At 49.0% G+C, this 16,868-nt stretch overlaps 1 protein-coding gene across 7 annotated transcripts in view; it reads left to right on the plus strand.

Moving 5' to 3' along the window:
* The first annotated feature begins 1,647 nt into the window (after positions 1–1,647).
* The window catches only part of LOC105494040 (NLR family CARD domain containing 5), a 93,136-nt gene continuing 77,915 nt past the window's right edge, over positions 1,648–16,868 (plus strand). For 4 of the 7 annotated variants that reach the window (XM_071084584.1, XM_071084590.1, XM_071084589.1 and 1 more), the window contains exon 1: positions 1,648–1,738. The gene's annotated coding sequence lies outside the window, so the exon portion shown is untranslated. Of the gene's footprint in view, positions 1,739–7,680; positions 11,050–16,054; positions 16,850–16,868 lie in introns of those variants that run through there. The other 3 variants (XM_071084588.1, XM_071084587.1, XM_071084585.1) reach the window with 3 other exon arrangements.

The raw sequence follows: 16,868 nt of genomic DNA on the forward strand, positions 1-16,868 counted from the left end.
AGGTGCAGGGTGAGTGGGGGCCTGGCACACCCACTCTCTGTAGAGCCTGCATCCTGGCACCTCCCTGAGCCCCTGTGCACCACACCCAGGGGCAATCTCAGGAGTCTCGGGGGCTCTTGCCCCTTTTGTGGACAGGACATTGAGGTAGGCAGGTAAAGCTTGGCTCACCTGCAGAGCACGGATGGGCGGGGACTCCAGGCTGAGTCCCCCCCTCCTCCACCCAAGGTGGAGACTAGGTTGGAGGAAAGGGGGAATGCTGTGCAGGAGGGGACTTAGAACCTGGGGGTCCCGGGGTTGGGCACAGTGGCTCACGCCTGTAATCCCAGCACTTTGGGAGGCCAAGGCAGGCAGATCACAGGTCAGGAGTTCAACATCAGCCTGGCCAACATGGTGAAACTCCATCTCTACTAAAAATACAAAAATTAGCCGGGCGTGGTAGCACATGCCTGTAATCCCAGCTACTCTGGAGACTGAGGCAGGAGAATCGCTTGAACCTGGGACGTGGAGGTTGCAGTGAGCTGAGATCGCACCACTGCACTCCAGCCTGGGGAAAAGAGCGAAACTCAGTCTCAACAACAACAAAAGAACCTCGGGGGGTCCCCGACTCCTGGCCTGGAGGTGCACTCCAGTATGAACAGAGGAGTCAAGGCCTTGGGCCTATCTAACACAGTCAGTAAGCTGGAGAGTAAGACTTGAACCCGGGATGTCTGATGCTGATGCTTGTGTCCTGACCACTACCTTGCAGCATCCTCACACCCACACCCCACCCTGGCCTGGGAGGCAGGGGAGCATCATTGGTCTGGGAGTGAAAGTTCCTTCCCTGTGGGATGTCTGGGAGGTGGGTGGAAGGCCTTCCTAGCAGGCGCAGCTGCCCACAGGATGAATATGTCCAGGGGGACAGGAGCCACCTGTCCCAGGATGTGGGCAGAAACCTGGAGGAGCTGAAGCTGGACTTTGAGGACGGCCCCTGACCCCATCCTGGGAGAGCCACCTCCCCTTCCTTCTGCCCCCTCCAGTCCCTCCTCTCCTTCCCTGCTCTCCCTCCTCCCTCTTTCCATCTCCCCCTTTCTGCCTGTGATTCCTCGTGTGACTGGGGCAAGATCCTTCACCTCTGTCCTCCCTGAGCCTCAGTGGCTCACCTGGAAAATAGGGTGATGCCTGCAGGAGTATTTTAGGTTTACTTAATGAGATAAATTGGTAGACTGTTTTTCCCAGGTCAGCCAGCCAGGGGCTCGGTGAATAGGAACGAACGCTGCTGCCATTCCCTTCTCCCCTAGTTCGTCCTGGAGGCTCTACGCTCTCTAAGTCCCCTCCTCCTGCACTGCATACCCCCTCTCATCCAACCCAGTCTCCACTGAGGCACTGAGGCAGGGTCTCAGCGCGGAGTCCCCACCTACCTGCGCTCCGCATGTGAGCCGACCTTCACCCGCCTGCCTCAGTTCCCCGTCCACGAAAGGGGCGAGCGCCCCCACGTCTCCTGGGACTGTCCTTGGGTGCGATGCGGGGCTCCAGGGAGGTGCCAGGGTGTGGGCGAAGCAAGGAGAGGGTGTGTTAGGCCCCCGCCCATCCCGCGCCCGAGCCCCATCTGGCTGGGGCTGGCACCTCGAATCCACGTGATTTCTCGGCAGCAGCCGCCGGTTCCAAGCACTGGCCCGGCAGCTCTAGGCGGCTTCTACTTTCAGTTTCGCGCAGAGCGCAGAGCCGGGAGCGCAGAGAGTGAGTGCCGGGAGCTCTGAGGGTGAGTGCCGGGCGTGCCGCGGGGCTGCGGGACCCGGGCTGCGGCGAGCGGAAGGGGGAGGTTCGGGGTTCGAATTCTGCACGGAGAGGGGTGGAGGGGATGTCAGAGGCCCTGGAGCGGGGGGTACCGGTCGCCGGGTGGTGGACAGGGCGCCTGTAGCTGGGCAGCGCGCGCAGCCTGCGGCCCCGGGAGTTTGGAGGAGGAATTGCCGGCCGGGAGAGGATTGCAGATGAGGGTCACCTGGGTGGGGGGACATGGTAAGCGGCTTGCAGATAAGGGTCACCTGGGTGGGGGGACACGGTAAGCGGCTGTGCTTCCCTCCCTGCTCAGTCCCTGTCACTTACCGGAGCCACCCACTCTCTCTGTCTTTTTCTTTGCAACTTTTCATTGATTTTAAAACGATGAAGGAAGGAAGTTACACTGTTCATTATACGCAATTTAGACTTTTTAGCCTAAACAACTTTTTATTATGGAAAATTCCAAACATATACAAGAGTAGAAGGAATAGAATTAAGTTGAGCCTTGTGCACCTGCGGGTTTTCATACAGTGAAGCACCACGTATCCACGCTCCGCTTGGAGAGTCACGACCCTAAAGCCACCTAGGTGGCCCAGTCTCCACCGCTGGTTATTTTGAAACAAATGGCAGACAGCATAGCATCTCAACTGAGGTATTTCAGAATGAACTAAAAGATAAGACATCTTTTATAAACAAAACCACAGTACCACCAGCATACTACAAACATTTTAATAGTTATTCCTTAATGTCAAATCTCCAGATTATTTCTAAGGAACATTTAACCTCACAAGTAATAGGTGAATACGTGGGTGTTGTTTTGCTACTTGCTTTCTGCATTCCCATGTGGTTTTTGGTCACTATTCTCACCCGGAAAGCCAGGACCTGGAATTAGCTGGGGTGATCATTCGGGGAGGTCCGAAGAGGCTCCTACCTTCAGTGCCGTTTGCGTCCATTTTATAAGTTGGGGTTCTTACGTTTTCCTTTTTTAAAAGGTTGAAGTTTCTGCAGACCTAAAAAGCAGTTTGAAAACTGGCAGTTCCTAGCCTCTAAAACTTGGGGGTAGCAGGAGGCAGAGAGGACCCAGGGCCAGATCCTGGAGCCTCATAGTCCCTTCAAATCACTTTCCGTTTCTCTAAAGGAGAAATAAACCTTGACAAGCCATGGGCTTTTCAGATGTATCTGATGCTTTTCAGATGTATCTAGACTCCCATCCAGCGTGCTTTCTGCAAACCTTACTGACCATAGCCCAGAATGGCCATCCATGATGCCCATCCCCCTTGTCTCCAGAAGCACAGTGCCAGGTGGACCTGCAGCTGGTGTGGACGGTAGACAGACTGGGGCTCTCAACACCTGGTATTTGATGGATGACCATGAACGAACCATTCCCTTTCTCAAAACTTTGGTTTCTCATCTGTAAAATGAACATATGCAGATCTATCCTACAATGTGTGTTTTGTGGATTGAATGAGATGACGCACACACGCCCAGTGCCTTGATCAACCTTAAAGTGCTGCGCAAGTGTGAGAGGAGATGATCCTTGAAGAAGACAGATAAGCAGAGGGGAAAGTTCTTGGAAGAGTTTCACAATATGCTGAGCTTTATTCCTGGATCAGATACTGAGCTGTCCCGGTGTCCACAGGGCCGGATCAGCCTCCACAGACCCCAACACACATACCCTCTTCCCCTCTGAGGAAAGTTCAGCAAAACTTCTTTTGCTTGTTGTTGTTGTTCTTTTTTTTTTTTTTTTTTTTTTTTTTGAGACGGAGTCTCACTCTGTCGCCCGGGCTGGAGTACAGTGGCCAGATCTCAGCTCACTGCAAGCTCCGCCTCCCACTCTGTCGCCCGGGCTGGAGTACAGTGGCCAGATCTCAGCTCACTGCAAGCTCCGCCTCCCGGGTTTACGTCATTCTCCTGCCTCAGCCTCCCGAGTAGCTGGGACTATAGGCGCCCGCCACCTCGCCCGGCTAGTTTTTTGTATTTTTTTAGTAGAGACGGGGTTTCACTGTGTTAGCCAGGATGGTCTCGATCTCCTGGCCTCGTGATCCGCCTGTCTCGGCCTCCCAAAGTGCTGGGATTACAGGCTTGAGCCACCGCGCCCGGCCTGTTGTTGTTCTTTATTCCGTTTTTGTTTGTTTGTTTTTTGAGACGAAGTCTCACTCTGTTGCTCAAGCTGGAGTGCAGTGGCGCAATCTCGGCTCACTGCAACCTCCACCTCCTGGGTTCAAGCGATTCTCCTGCCTTAGCCTCCGGAGTAGCTGGTATTATAGGCGCCCACTACTACACCCAGCTAATTTTTGTATTTTTAGTAGAGATGGGGTTTCACTATGTTGGCCAGGCTGGTGTCGAACTTTCAACCTCAGATGATCCACCCACCTTGGCCTCCTGTGGGATTACAGGTGTGAACCACCTTGCCTGGCCACTTTTTTTTTTTTTTAATAGAAATGAGGTCTCGAACTCCTGGCCTCAAGTGATCAGCCTGCCTCGGCCTCCCAAAGTGTTGAGATTATGGGCGTGAGCCACCACACCCAGCCATAACTTCTTAGCCTGACTTTTCCCATTTGTTACGAGTTCAACTGTGCCTCCCCACAAAAGATAATGTTGAAGACCTAAGCCCCAGTGCCTCCTAACGTGACCTTATTTGGAAATAGGGCTGTTGCAGATATAACTGGTGAAGATGAGGTCATACTGGAGTAGGATGGGCCTTGAATCCAATAGGACCGGTGTCCTTATAAGACAGGAGATGGCCACATGAAGACAGAGACATACGGGGATCAGACAGTCATGGACGGTGGAGGAAGAGTGCAGTGATGCATCTAGGAGCCAAAGGACACCTAGAATTGCCAGCAGTCAGCGGGAGCCAGGAGAGGCAAAGAAGGATCCTCTCCTCTAGCCTTCAGAGGGAGCCTGGCCCTGACCACACCTTGATCTCAGACTCTGACCTCCAGAAGTGCAAGAGAAGAAATCTCGGTTGTTTTAATGTACACAGCCTTGTGGCACTTTGTGACAGCAGATACAGCAGTACTGTGACAATACTAGGAAATGAAGACACCATCTCAGCATCTCTGCTCTGTTTTCCATACAGAATTGGACTAAGGATCAGGCAAGCTAATGCAAGTCCAAACACTGTAAAAACTTTGGAGGCAATCTAAGGATGTGAGCGAGATTTGTTTGCCAGATCTTTTTTTATTTTATTTATTTATTATTATTAATTTTTTTTTTTTTAGTGAGAGGGAGTCTCACTCTGTTGCCCAGGCTGGAGTGCAGAGGTATGATCTCGGCTCACTGCAACCTCCACCTCCCAGGTTCAAGAGATTCTCCTGCCTCAGCCTCCTGAGTATCTGGGATTACATGCATGTGCCACCATGCCCAGCTAATTTTTGTATTTTTAGTAGAGACGGGATTTCACCATGTTGGCCAGACTGGTCTTAAATTCCTGACCTCAGGTGATCCACCTGCCTTGGCCTCCCAAAATGCTAGGATTATGGGCATGAGCCACCACGCCCAGCCTGTATATTCATATTTTAATGGACTTATACATGAAAATAGTATCTCACTTTTAAAAATAAATGATATGGTATTATGTGTTAAAGGAAAATTAAATCTTACAATATCATTTTTTAATTTTTTAAATTTTTCATAGCTAATACATTTATATAGTTTCTAAAAATGTAAAACGTTTGGAAAAATATATAATGAAAAATAAGTCTCCTTCCATCTCCTGTCTCCCAGCCACCCAACTGCACTCCCCGAAGTCAATCAATGTTATCAGGTTCTTGTGTCTCCTTCCAAGGATAGTCTAAGTGGGTTTTTACAAACATGGATACATACATATATACATACATATACACATACATAGATACACACACACGTGTACTTTTCCCTTCTCACAAATGGCAGTATACTATATGTAGTGTTCTCTAACTTGGGTTCTTTTTTTTTTTTTTTAACTTAGTGCAATTTGGAAATCTTTCTACATCAAAATTTTAAAATCTGCCTTTTCCCTCTTTCTTTTTAACGGCTGCATAGTATTTCACTGTATGACTGCTCTGTAGTTGATCTAACAGTTGTAGAACACTTGGGTTATTTCCTGTCTTTTGCTGTTTCAGCAGTGCTGTAATGAATATCCTTGGTCAAGCATCATTTTTCATATGTGGGAGTGAATCTTTAAGAAAGCCAGGAGTGGATTTGCAAAGTCAAGGGGAATATGCAGTTTGAACTTGGATAAATGTGGCAAATTATCCCCCCTTAAATGTTGTACTAATTTTTGCTCCCACCAGTTGGAGTGGGGAGGGGCCAAATATCCATATTTGCAAATCTGGGAGATGAAAAATGGTGTGTTTTCTGTGCCTCTTATTATGAATGAGTTTGAACATCTTTTCAAAAATTTTAGAGTCACCTATAGCTCCTTTTCCATAAACTGTCAGTTCATATCCTTTGCCCACTTTTTATTGGTTTTTGGTCTTTTTCCTGTTGAGTTGTAAAAGCACTTTTCATGTTGAGGGAATTTGCTCTTTGTCTATAATATGGTTATACTGTCATTTAAAATGGTGGCATCGTTGCTTATAGAATGTCTGAACCATATCCATCATTGTTAGATATTTATATTCGGTCTCATTTTCTTGTATTATACATGGGATGTTTTCCCTGTTTTCTGTTAAAAAAAAAAAAAGGAAAATATGACATTTTAATTCTTCCAATAGCTCTCACCATAATGGTGAAGGAAAGGAAATATGTTTGGGAAAATACTTCGATAGGATTTGGGGTGGCTGGAACCTGTGTACAAAATGGCCAACAGGGACCAGGACATGTTGGGTGGGAACAGAGTGCTTTGCATGATGTATGCGTGTGGGGTGGAGGTGCTGTATTTGCTCCTGAAAGAAAAGGGGGTGGAGGGAGGGGAGAAGAAAGGAAGGAGAGAAGATGGAGGGAGGTTAGCCACATAGGGAGATGACTCCCAGAAACTTCTTAGGGGTAGGATGGCAAAAGGGCATTTTCGGTGAGTCCAGGAATGCCCTCTGCTCCGTATGAGTCGGATACCAGCACCGCAGACACTGGCTCTGGCTCCACACTTGCTGTCATGAATGCATTCAGCTTCTCCGCTGAGCTTCCACACCATACCAGGCCCTGCTCTAGGCACTGGGCCACAGCTGGGAACACAACCAAGTCCCTGCCTTATGGAGGTGATATGGCAGTAGAAACAGACAAACAAGTAAACAAAGATGTGCATGTCATACGAGGTCAGGTGGAAGTGACTGCAGTGAAGAAGGCAAGGCAGGCAAGGGTGGAGCATGCTGGAGAGAGAGGTAGACGTGGCCTTCTCATAGGGATGTTGGGACATTTGAGAGAGAACTTGAAGGGAGTGTGGCAGGGAACCCTGGGCCATGATGTCTGGAGGAAGAGGGAACCAGTCAGAGGGGATGGCAAGAAACAAAAAAAGTGGGGAGAAGAAGAAAGCAGAGAAGAGGTGGACAGGAGGGAGAGGAGGAGACAATGCTGTTTAAAGTCTGCTTTTGTGCTCCCAAATGCTCACTGTGAATGACATTTTTGCAATTTTTGCAATTTTGTTTTGTAATTTAATAATGGGCTAGGCGGGGCGCAGTGGCTCACGCCTGTAATTCCAACACTTTGGGAGGCTGAGACGGGCAGATCACTTGAGGTCTGCAGTTTGAGACCAGCCTGGCCAACATGGAGAAGCCCCATCTCTACTAAAAATACAAAAATAGCCAGGTGTGGTGGCACGTGCCTGTAATCTCAGCTACTCTGGAGGCTGAGGCAGGAGAATCGCTTGAACCCGAGAGGTAGAGGCTGTGGTGAGTTGAGATCGTGCCATGCTCTCCAGCCTGGGTTACAGAGGGAGACTTGGTCTCAAAAAAAAAAAAAGTGGGGGGGTGGTGCTTGAATTAGAGCAGGAGCCCTCAGCTAGAGGAGCACCCACCCACCTCCTCCCCAGGAATTGCAGAGCTCCCAGGGGAGGCCATAGCCTCCTGTAGGTCGTGGCATTGCAGGTGGGTTGGTGTCCCAGCTGACTGTTTCTGTCTCAAGAAAGGGAGGGCCGCTTCCACTGACATCCAGGCGTAAGCAACGCCCTGGTGAACATCCTCGTAGCTAGAGCTTTACTCACATTCTGGATTGCTTCCTTAGGCTCAGTCCTCAAAGTGTACTCCTAAAGGGATATATGAACTTTTATTTTTAAAATCTTTGAAACCGTGTTGTCAAATTTATCTCCTAAAAGATTGTGCCAATCTAGAGAGGCTGCCGACCGCTGGAAGCTTCCCGATGCCCTAGCACCTATCCCTTGCGGGTGGGATGGATCCTGTACCATCGCCAAACCCTCAAGAACCCTGTGTCCTGTCGGGTCCCTTCTGTCCCTCCTGGTGAAATGTACGCAGCATGAACGCCTTGGGAAGCTGGTGCTTTGAGGCATTCAGATCTTACCATGGCATCATGTTTGAAGAGAGAAATAGCTTGCTGTTTTGTGTGTCTCTCAATAGTCTTATTCACTGAGTTCTTGAAGGTGTGCTGTGTGTTTCTGGGCTGCAGAATCCTTTTATCGAAATGTACAGGTCAGTGTTTTCCCGAGAAAGACCTATCCAGTAGGCGTTCACAAGAGGATTTTAGGAGGTGTGTGGAGAGGGCATCCAATTCCATTGAATCAAAAAGTGACAAAGTTGTTCCCTTTTCAGTTCTTTTTCATTCTTCCGGACTAGTCAAAGAGAAAGCCTCAGTCAAGTGCTAACGCATCTGTAAACCTCTCACATTCTTGATATTTTCAGCAAGGGGAGGCCAGGGCTCCGGTCAGAGCCCCAGGTCTGCAGCAATACCCAGCTACAGTTCAACAGCATCATGGTATTTTTTGTTTTCCTTGGCTTTCTTTCTTTCTTTTTTCTAGACAAGGTCTCACTCTGTCACCTAGGCTGGGGTGCACTGATTGCACAGCTCCATGCACAGTTTCCTGCAGCCTCTATTTCCCAGGTTCAATTGATCCTCCTGCCTCAGCCTCCCAAATAGATGGGACTACAGGTGTGCGCCACCACACCTGGCTAATTGTTTTTGGTTTTTATTTTTGATAGAGATGAGATCTCATTATGTTTCCCAGGCTGATCTCAAAATCCTGAGCTCAAGCAATTTTCCTGCCTTAGCCTCCCAAAGTGCTGGTGTTATAGGTGTGAGCTACCATGCCCCACCCTTGGGTTTCTTTTCGATGTTACCTTCCGTTCGTGGCAAGTGGTACTTCAAAAAATAAAGTTAAAAGTGACATGGTTTCTAGAAAAAGTTTAAGGAAATGGTGTTCTGGCTTTCAGATAAGGAAAAAAAAAATCTTCAAACATGAAAAAAGAGTTTTGGAAATTATACACATACCCCTAGAGGGTGAGATTGTGGGGGAAATTTCATAATGTATATTTCCACAATGTTTAGGACTTTCCAAATGAGTACAGGTTATGTTTGTAAACAGGAAAAATAATAAAGACATGTTAAAATGATAAATTAGCTTTAAAAGATGACCATTTGTTGAAGGCAGTATTATATTTCGGTTAGGAAATGGCCTCTGGAATCAGCATAGATTTTATTGTTTTATTTTTATTTTTATTTTTCGAGACAGTGTCTCACTCTATTGCCCACACTGGAGTGCAGTAGTGTGATCACAGCTCACTGCAACCTCAACTTGCTGGGCTCAGGTGATCCTTCTGCCTCAACCTCTCAAGTAGTTGGGACTATAGGTGCACACCACTACGCCAGGCTAATTTTTTTGTATTTTTTGTAAAGACAGGTTTTCACCATGTTGTCCTGGCTGGTCTCGAACACCCAGGTTCAAGTGATCTGCCTGCCTCGGCCTCCCAAAGTGTTGGAATTACAGGTGTGAGCCACTGCGCCCGGCCAGCATAGATTTTAAATCCACATTTTGTTGCTTGACTTCTTGGAGCCTGTTTCGTCATCTATGAAATTCAGGAAATGTGCCTGGAAATGTTGCTTGAGATTCTAATGAGGACGTACAGGTGGAATACTGCAGCCTGATACCCAGCCTATGCTGGGAACTCAGTACATAAGAGCCAATGAGCATTGGCTGTGGACTGGACATGTCCCCTCCTTGTGCTGTAGTATTAATGTCTGCAACCCTCATAGTGATCCTGTGAAGTAAATGTAAAATCATCACCCAGATGAGGAAAACAGTGGCACAGAGAGATTAAGAAAACTGTCCAAGGTTGCACAGCTCTCAAATGTTGAAATAAGGATTTAAACCCAGCCCTCCTGACCCCAGAAGCTTTTTTTTTTTCCAAAATTATTTTATTTTATTTTATTTCGAGATGGGGGTCTTTCTCAGTCACCCAGGCTGGAGTGCATTCTCATGATCATGGCTTACTGCAGCCTCAACCTCCCAGGCTCAAGTGATCCTCCTACCTCTGTCCCCCAACCCACAGTTGCTTGGGGGCACAGGCACACAATACCATGCCCGGCTAATTTTTGTACTTTTTGTAGAGACGGGGTTTTGCCATGTTGCCCAGGCTGGTCTCAAACTCCTGGGCTCAAGCGATCCTCCTGCCTCAGCCTCCCAAAGTGCTGGAATCACAGGCATGAGCCACTATGCCCAGCATTAGAGGCTCTTTTAACAGTTCCACAATTCCCTGTGAGATGGGCTGCATAGAAAGCATTACTCCTGCTTGACATACATATAAACCATGGCCCGAAGTGAGCAGGGATTTGTCTGGATATCACCCTCTAAGTCATTTGGGGCGGTGAGACCCAAAACCAAGGCTCCAGCCTTCCAGCCCCGCCAATCTTTCTTCTGCGCCTGTGTTATGGGTTTGGCAATGTCTGCCAGGATGGGAGGGAGCAGTTCAGATGATCCAGTCTGGAGGCAAAATTCTTCTAAATTCAAAGGGCCCAGCCTAGGGTCACTGATGTCTTTTTTTTTTTTAACTTTTAAAAAATGTATTCATTTTAAACCACACAAGTAAGACATGACTCAGTCTTCCTTGCAGAAAGTTAAGCTTTTTATACATAAGGCTGAAATCTATTTTACTCACTGCTTCCAGCCCCATGCCTGTCCCCTCTCCTGCAGTAACCCCTATTTGACATGTTTCCAGAGCTTTATCTAAACCTTCACATAATAAAAATAATTCTTATATAGGGCTTACTAACTTCCAAGGACTGATTTTAGGACTTTACATAGTTAAACCCCACAGGAACTCTGTGAGGTAGGTGCTACTCTTATCCCCATTTTACAGATGAGAACACTGAGGCCCAGAGAGGCTACGTAACTTGCCTGGTGTCACCCAGCCTGCAATTGGTGGAAAGGTCAGTACCAAATCTAGGCAGCCTTGCTCCAAAATTCATGCTCTTAGCCTCTAAGTTATAAAACATGCTATTATCCACCTGTGGGAAGAAACGGTATTGCTGTTTGTTGATGTGTGTTTTGGGACAAGTGATATCATTTTGTGCATATCATTATACAATGTGTCTTGTTTATTCCATGATACATCTTGAGGATACAGCCCTGTCAACAAAAAAATGAGTCCCTTTCATGCACGTAATCCCACAGCGTGGTTACACCAAACTTTATTGTGGCTGTCTAGGGTGTTTAAAGACCGCTGCTGGAATTTCTTTATCCAGGACTCTGTGTCTTAGCCCATTGGGGCTACTGTAACAAAGCGCCAGAGACTGGCTGGTTTCTAAACAATAGAAATGTATTTCTCACAGTTCTGGAGACTAAAGTCCAAGATCAGGGCGCCAGAATGGTCGGGTTCTGGCGAGAGCCCTCTTTCGGGTTGCAGATGGCGGACTTTTCTTTGTATACTCACATGCTGCAAAGGGGGCTGGAGCATTCTCTGGGGACTCTTATAAGGACATCAAACCCATTCACTATGGCTCCACCCTCATGACCTAATTACTTCCCCAAGACCCCAGCTCCTAATACCCTCATATTAGGGGTTAGAATTTCAACGTGTGAATTTCGGGGGAGCACAGATATTCAGTCCATCACATTGTGTATTCTGGGCCTCATGGCTGTCCACTTTGCTTTCTGCTGAGAAGTTTAGTGGTAAGGTCAAAGGGTGGAAGCGCAGTAAGATTTAGAAGTCATTGCTGATTTGCCCTGCAAGATGGGCAAACCACTTCCCGGGCTGCAGCTCTGAACCCTGCATCCAGGCCTTCTCTCCTTTATGTCTCGAGCTTACTTTGTCCCCTGCCTTAGTTACCAAACCAAAGCAAGATTCCTCTGGGACATTCCTGCCAGGCCCCATGGCAAGGTTGGAGCTGAGAAGGGGATTTCTAAACCTCGGTTTTATTTTCACTTTGGCCGTGCCAAGCCCTGGCAGAGCCACAGAGTTGGGGCATGAGGTACCAAGAAATAGCTCTGAATCTGAGGCAGGTGCTCTGCTCCAGGAAGGGGATAGAGCTGAGTTTTGGTTATGGGGAGACATCCTCAAGGTCTCCATCTAAATATGGTCAACTTGGTGGCCTTCCTGTCCCCAGTGCTTTTGGGGCTCTCAGAGGACAAGAATCACTCAGCTCTGGTTTGCTGGAGAAGCAGGGCGCCAGGTGGAGGTAGCGAGGAGCCTGTCTCTCCCCGCTGGGAGTGGAGAGCTGGGTGTCACAGCCTCGAACAGTCGTTGCCAGACGTTGGCACATGGGAAAACCCCCCAGGAGCTTCCCAAGGTGCCAGTGCCTGCGTTCTACCGCCTGGGATGGTGCTGTGATGGGTCTGGAGTGTGGCCCATTGGGATTTTTAAAAGGCCCTCCTCCTAGGTGATACCGATGTGCAGACAAGCATGGGAACCACTGACCTGGAAGCCCCAGGGAGAGGCCTCTGGGGCCCCGGACATGCAGGCGGAAGCCTTCTCCTAGCAGCCTTGCCAGCCACCAACCCCTTTTCTGTGGGTGCTAGACCCAAACTGCCAGGGCTGAGCGGGAGAAGCAAGGCCACCAGCTGGCCACCTGATGTCCCAGCCAGGCTCGCGCTGGCAATAGGGCACCCCAGTCCTGAAGGAGGGTGCATCTGGAAATCTTGGGGGCTCCTTGGAGGAAAGTTCAAGCCTTTAACATAGGAAGGTGACTGGGGTGAAGGAGGCAGTTTAAAGACTAGTGATGTGGGCTAGGACCCAGATTTCTGGGTTTCCAATGACCAGAAGAAGATGGCCTTGTTGGACTGGAGACAGGGACCACCCAGGCTCAGACCTGAGGCAGGGAGTGCAAGCATGAATTTGAGCACAGGCTCAGGAACACCTCCAGGGCTGCCAGGCAGGGAGACGCTTCTTCAACTCCTGTCTCTTCGACTCCAGCTGGTGACCTAGGCAGGTCCCTTCCCCTCTGTGAGCCTCAATTTCCTCACGTGTAAAGGATTGTGACTGTGCATTTTAAGTCCTTTCGGGCCCTCTCCTTGTGATTGTGCATTTTAAGCCTTTTAGGGCCCTATCTTTGTGACGGACAACAGAGACGATGGTTTTTTTTTTTTTTTTTTGGAGACAGAGTCCTGCTGTGTCGCCCAGGCTGTAGTGCAGTGGCGTGATCTCTGCTCACTGCAAGTTCCGCCTCCCAGGTTCACGCCATTCTCCTGCCTCAGCCTCACTAAGTAGCTGGGACTACAGGCTCCCGCCACCACACCCGGCTAATTTTTTGTACTTTTAATAGAGACGGGGTTTCACTGTGTTAGCCAGGATGGTCTCGATCTCCTGACCTTGTGATGCGCCCACCTGGGCCTCCCAAAGTGCTGGGATTACAGGCGTGAGCCACCGGGCCCGGCCAAGATGATTGTTTTCAAAGGCAACAGTCACCCCTGCGTCGTCGCTGACTCACAGAAGTGGATATGCCCTATAAGGACATCTCTGGCCTGCCCTGCCGGCATTTGTGGGCGGGGGAGGAAATGGCCTCTAACCCTTCCTGAAGGCACTTCCCAAGGGACCCCTGAAAGGAGGGTGACGCCTCCCAGAAAGAGACCAGTGGCCCAGCCCAGCCCTGCTCTTAGTTTTGTTTCCTCTGCTTTAAATGCCAGCAAGGCCTTTCCCTCCCAGGGCCTCAGATTCCCCATCTTTACAATGGGCCCAGCATAGACCCCATCTCCAGAGCTCTTTCTGCTCTGTTGCCCTGTGCGTCCAGGCTCAGGTGATCTCTGAAGCCCTGACATCCTCAGCCATTCCCCGGGGGGAAGGCAGAGGCGCTACGTTCTCTCTGTTCCCCTGGTAGGGCTTGGTGTAGGATTCAGGGAGGATTGGAGGGCCTCTGTGGCCTCAGGTCCTCCCCAGGGTCCCCAGGCCCTGATCTGTCCACCTGGACCTAAAGAACCAACAACAGCAGCACTTTCTGTTTCTTTAAGGTATTTCTGTCCAAATGTCTGTAGACATGACTGGGGTTCCTGGCTATTACCCCACAAACTGCATGCTTTCTGATCTGCACAGATGAGAAAACTGAGGTCCTGTTTCTCCTCCACCCCAAGGCCTAATGGGGCCTCCTCCTTAATCTACTCTTCGAGAGGCAGAAACAGGATGGAAAGCAAAGGAACCGCAGCCGGAAGTCTGTGGCTCCACTCCTGTCCTCTCTGCATCCCTCACTTCTTCCCTCACACCAGGAGCCAGGGGCTGGAGAGACCGAAGAAGCGACAGCAATGACAGCCACACTAGTGGTAATCAGAGCTTGGGTGGATTGAAGCTTTTTTAAAAATTTTTCATTTTTAATTTTTGTGGGTACATAGTAGGTGTATATGTTTATGGGTTACCTGAGATATTTTGATACAGGCGTGCAATGTGTAATCACATCAGGGTAAATGAGGTTTCCATCACCTTGAGCATTTATCCCTTGTGTTGCAAACAATTCCATTATACTTTTTGTTATTTTTAAACGTACAGTTAAATTATTACTGACTATAGTTACCTTCTTGTGCTATCAAGTACTAGGTTTTATTCATTCTAACTATTTTTTGTACCCACTAACTATCCCCACTTCCCCCACCCCAGCCTCCTGCTACACTTCCCATCCTCTGGTAACCGTCCTTCTACTCTCTACCACCATGACTTAAATTGTTTTGATTTTTAGATACCACAAATAAGTGAGAACAAGTGACGTGTGTCTTTCTGTACCTGGCTTATTTCACTTAACATAATGACCTCCAGTACCATCCATGTCCTTGCAAATGATGGGATCTCATTCTTTTTGATGGCTGAATAGTACTCCATTTTATATGTGTGCCACATTTTCTTTCATTCTATTTTTTTTTTTTTTTTTTTTGAGATGGACTCTTGCTCTGTCACCCAGGCTGGAGTGCAGTGGCACGATCTTGGCTCACTGCAACTTCCGCCTCCCGGGTTCAAGCAATTCTCCTGCCTCAGCCTCCCGAGTAGCTGGGATTACAGGCATGCCCCACCATGCCCTGTTAATTTTTGTACTTTTAGTAAAGGAGGGGTTTTGCCATGTTAGCCAGGCTGGTCTCCAATGCTTGACCTCAGGTGATCCACCCGCCTCAGCCTCCCACAGTGCTGGAATTACAGGTGTGAGCTGCTGCGCCCAGCTGCCACATTTTCTTTGTTCATTCATCTGTTGATAGACACTTAGGTTAATTCCAAATCTTGCCTATTGTAAACAGTGCTGTCATAAACATAGGAGTGCAGATATCTCTTTGAGATACTGATTCCTTTCTTTTGGGTATATACCTAGCACTGGGACTGCTGGATCATATGGCAACTCTATTTTTAGTTTAGTTTTTTTTTTTTTTTTTTTTTTTTTTGAGACAGAGTCTCGCTCTGTTGCCCAGGCTGGAGTGCAGTGGCATGATCTCAGTTCACTGCAACTCCCGGGTTCACTGCCTCCCGGGTTCAAGCTATTCTCCTGCCTTAACCTCCCGAGTAGCTGGGACTACAGGTGCTCACCACGCCTGGCTAATTTTTGTATTTTTTGTAGAGACAGGGTTTCACCATGTTGGCCAGGATGGTCTCAATCTCTTGACCTTGTGATCCACCCACCTCGGCCTCCCAGAGTGCTAGGATTACAGGCGTGAGCCACCATACCCGGCCCTATTTTTAGTTTTCTGAGAAACCTCCGAACTGTCCCGTAGTGGCAGTACTAATTTACATTCCCACCAGTGTGTGTGGCTCCCTTTTCTCCACATAGATTGAGGTTTTGTTGTTGTTGTTTGTTTGTCTGTTTGGAGATGAAGTCTCGCTCTGTTGCCTGGACTGTAGTGCAGTGGCGTGATCTCGGCTCACTGCTGCCTCCATCTCTCGGGTTCAAGCTATTCTCCCACCTCGCCTGGGATTACAGGTGCCCGCCACTATGCCTGGCTAATTTTTTTTTTATTTTTAGTAGAGACGAGGTTTCGTCACATTGGCCAGGCTGGTCTCAAACTCCTGACCTCAGGTGATCTGCCTGCCTCAGCCTTCCAAAGTGCTGGGATTACAGGCATGAGCCACTGTGCCCAGCCTGGATTGAGTTTGTATCATGTGCCAGGTTCCATGTCAGGGATTCCACATGGCCCATCCCACAACCACCTTGCCAGGTGGGCATTATGATGACCCCCCTGTAGCAGACACTGTCAGAGCTCCCCCAACCCCATCTCTGCCCGGATGCTCCCCATTCACTGTGGGTGACACCTGCATCCTTCTCCCGGGGTGGCCTTTGCCTGGTGGGCATTGCCTTGCTCAGAGGTGCCTAGGCAGTCATGCCTCCCTCCCCGGCCCACTGGGCCTGCAGTGACATGAGGTGTGGCCACCCAGACCTCTTGCACCTGTGCAGGACGGACCTCTTCTATCATCACGCTCCAGTTCTCCCATGTGGCAGGCTGAAGCGAGACTTCTGAAACCATATCTTTGCTTAGATGCCTCTGCTACGCTATCTTTCTTCCACCACCCCCTCAATAAACAACCTCCACAGGAATCCCCTTGGGCTCTGCTTCTAGGGACCTGACCTAGAAGATCCTCATTTTACAGATGAGGACACTGAGGTACGAAGAGGCTGCATAACCTACCAGCGTCACACAGCTTTGGTGTGGAGTAGGGACTCAAATCCAGGGCCCTGGTACAGAGGCATTTGCCCTCACCAAGATTCAGGCCCTGAGAGAAGTTGACGGGCCTAGAGAACGGCAAGACTTGAGATAGCAGAGGAAGGAGACAGGGTAAGGAACGGAACCTCAT

This window comes from Macaca nemestrina, chromosome 18 (genome assembly GCF_043159975.1).
Source record: "Macaca nemestrina isolate mMacNem1 chromosome 18, mMacNem.hap1, whole genome shotgun sequence".
Taxonomy (NCBI): domain Eukaryota; kingdom Metazoa; phylum Chordata; class Mammalia; order Primates; family Cercopithecidae; genus Macaca; species Macaca nemestrina.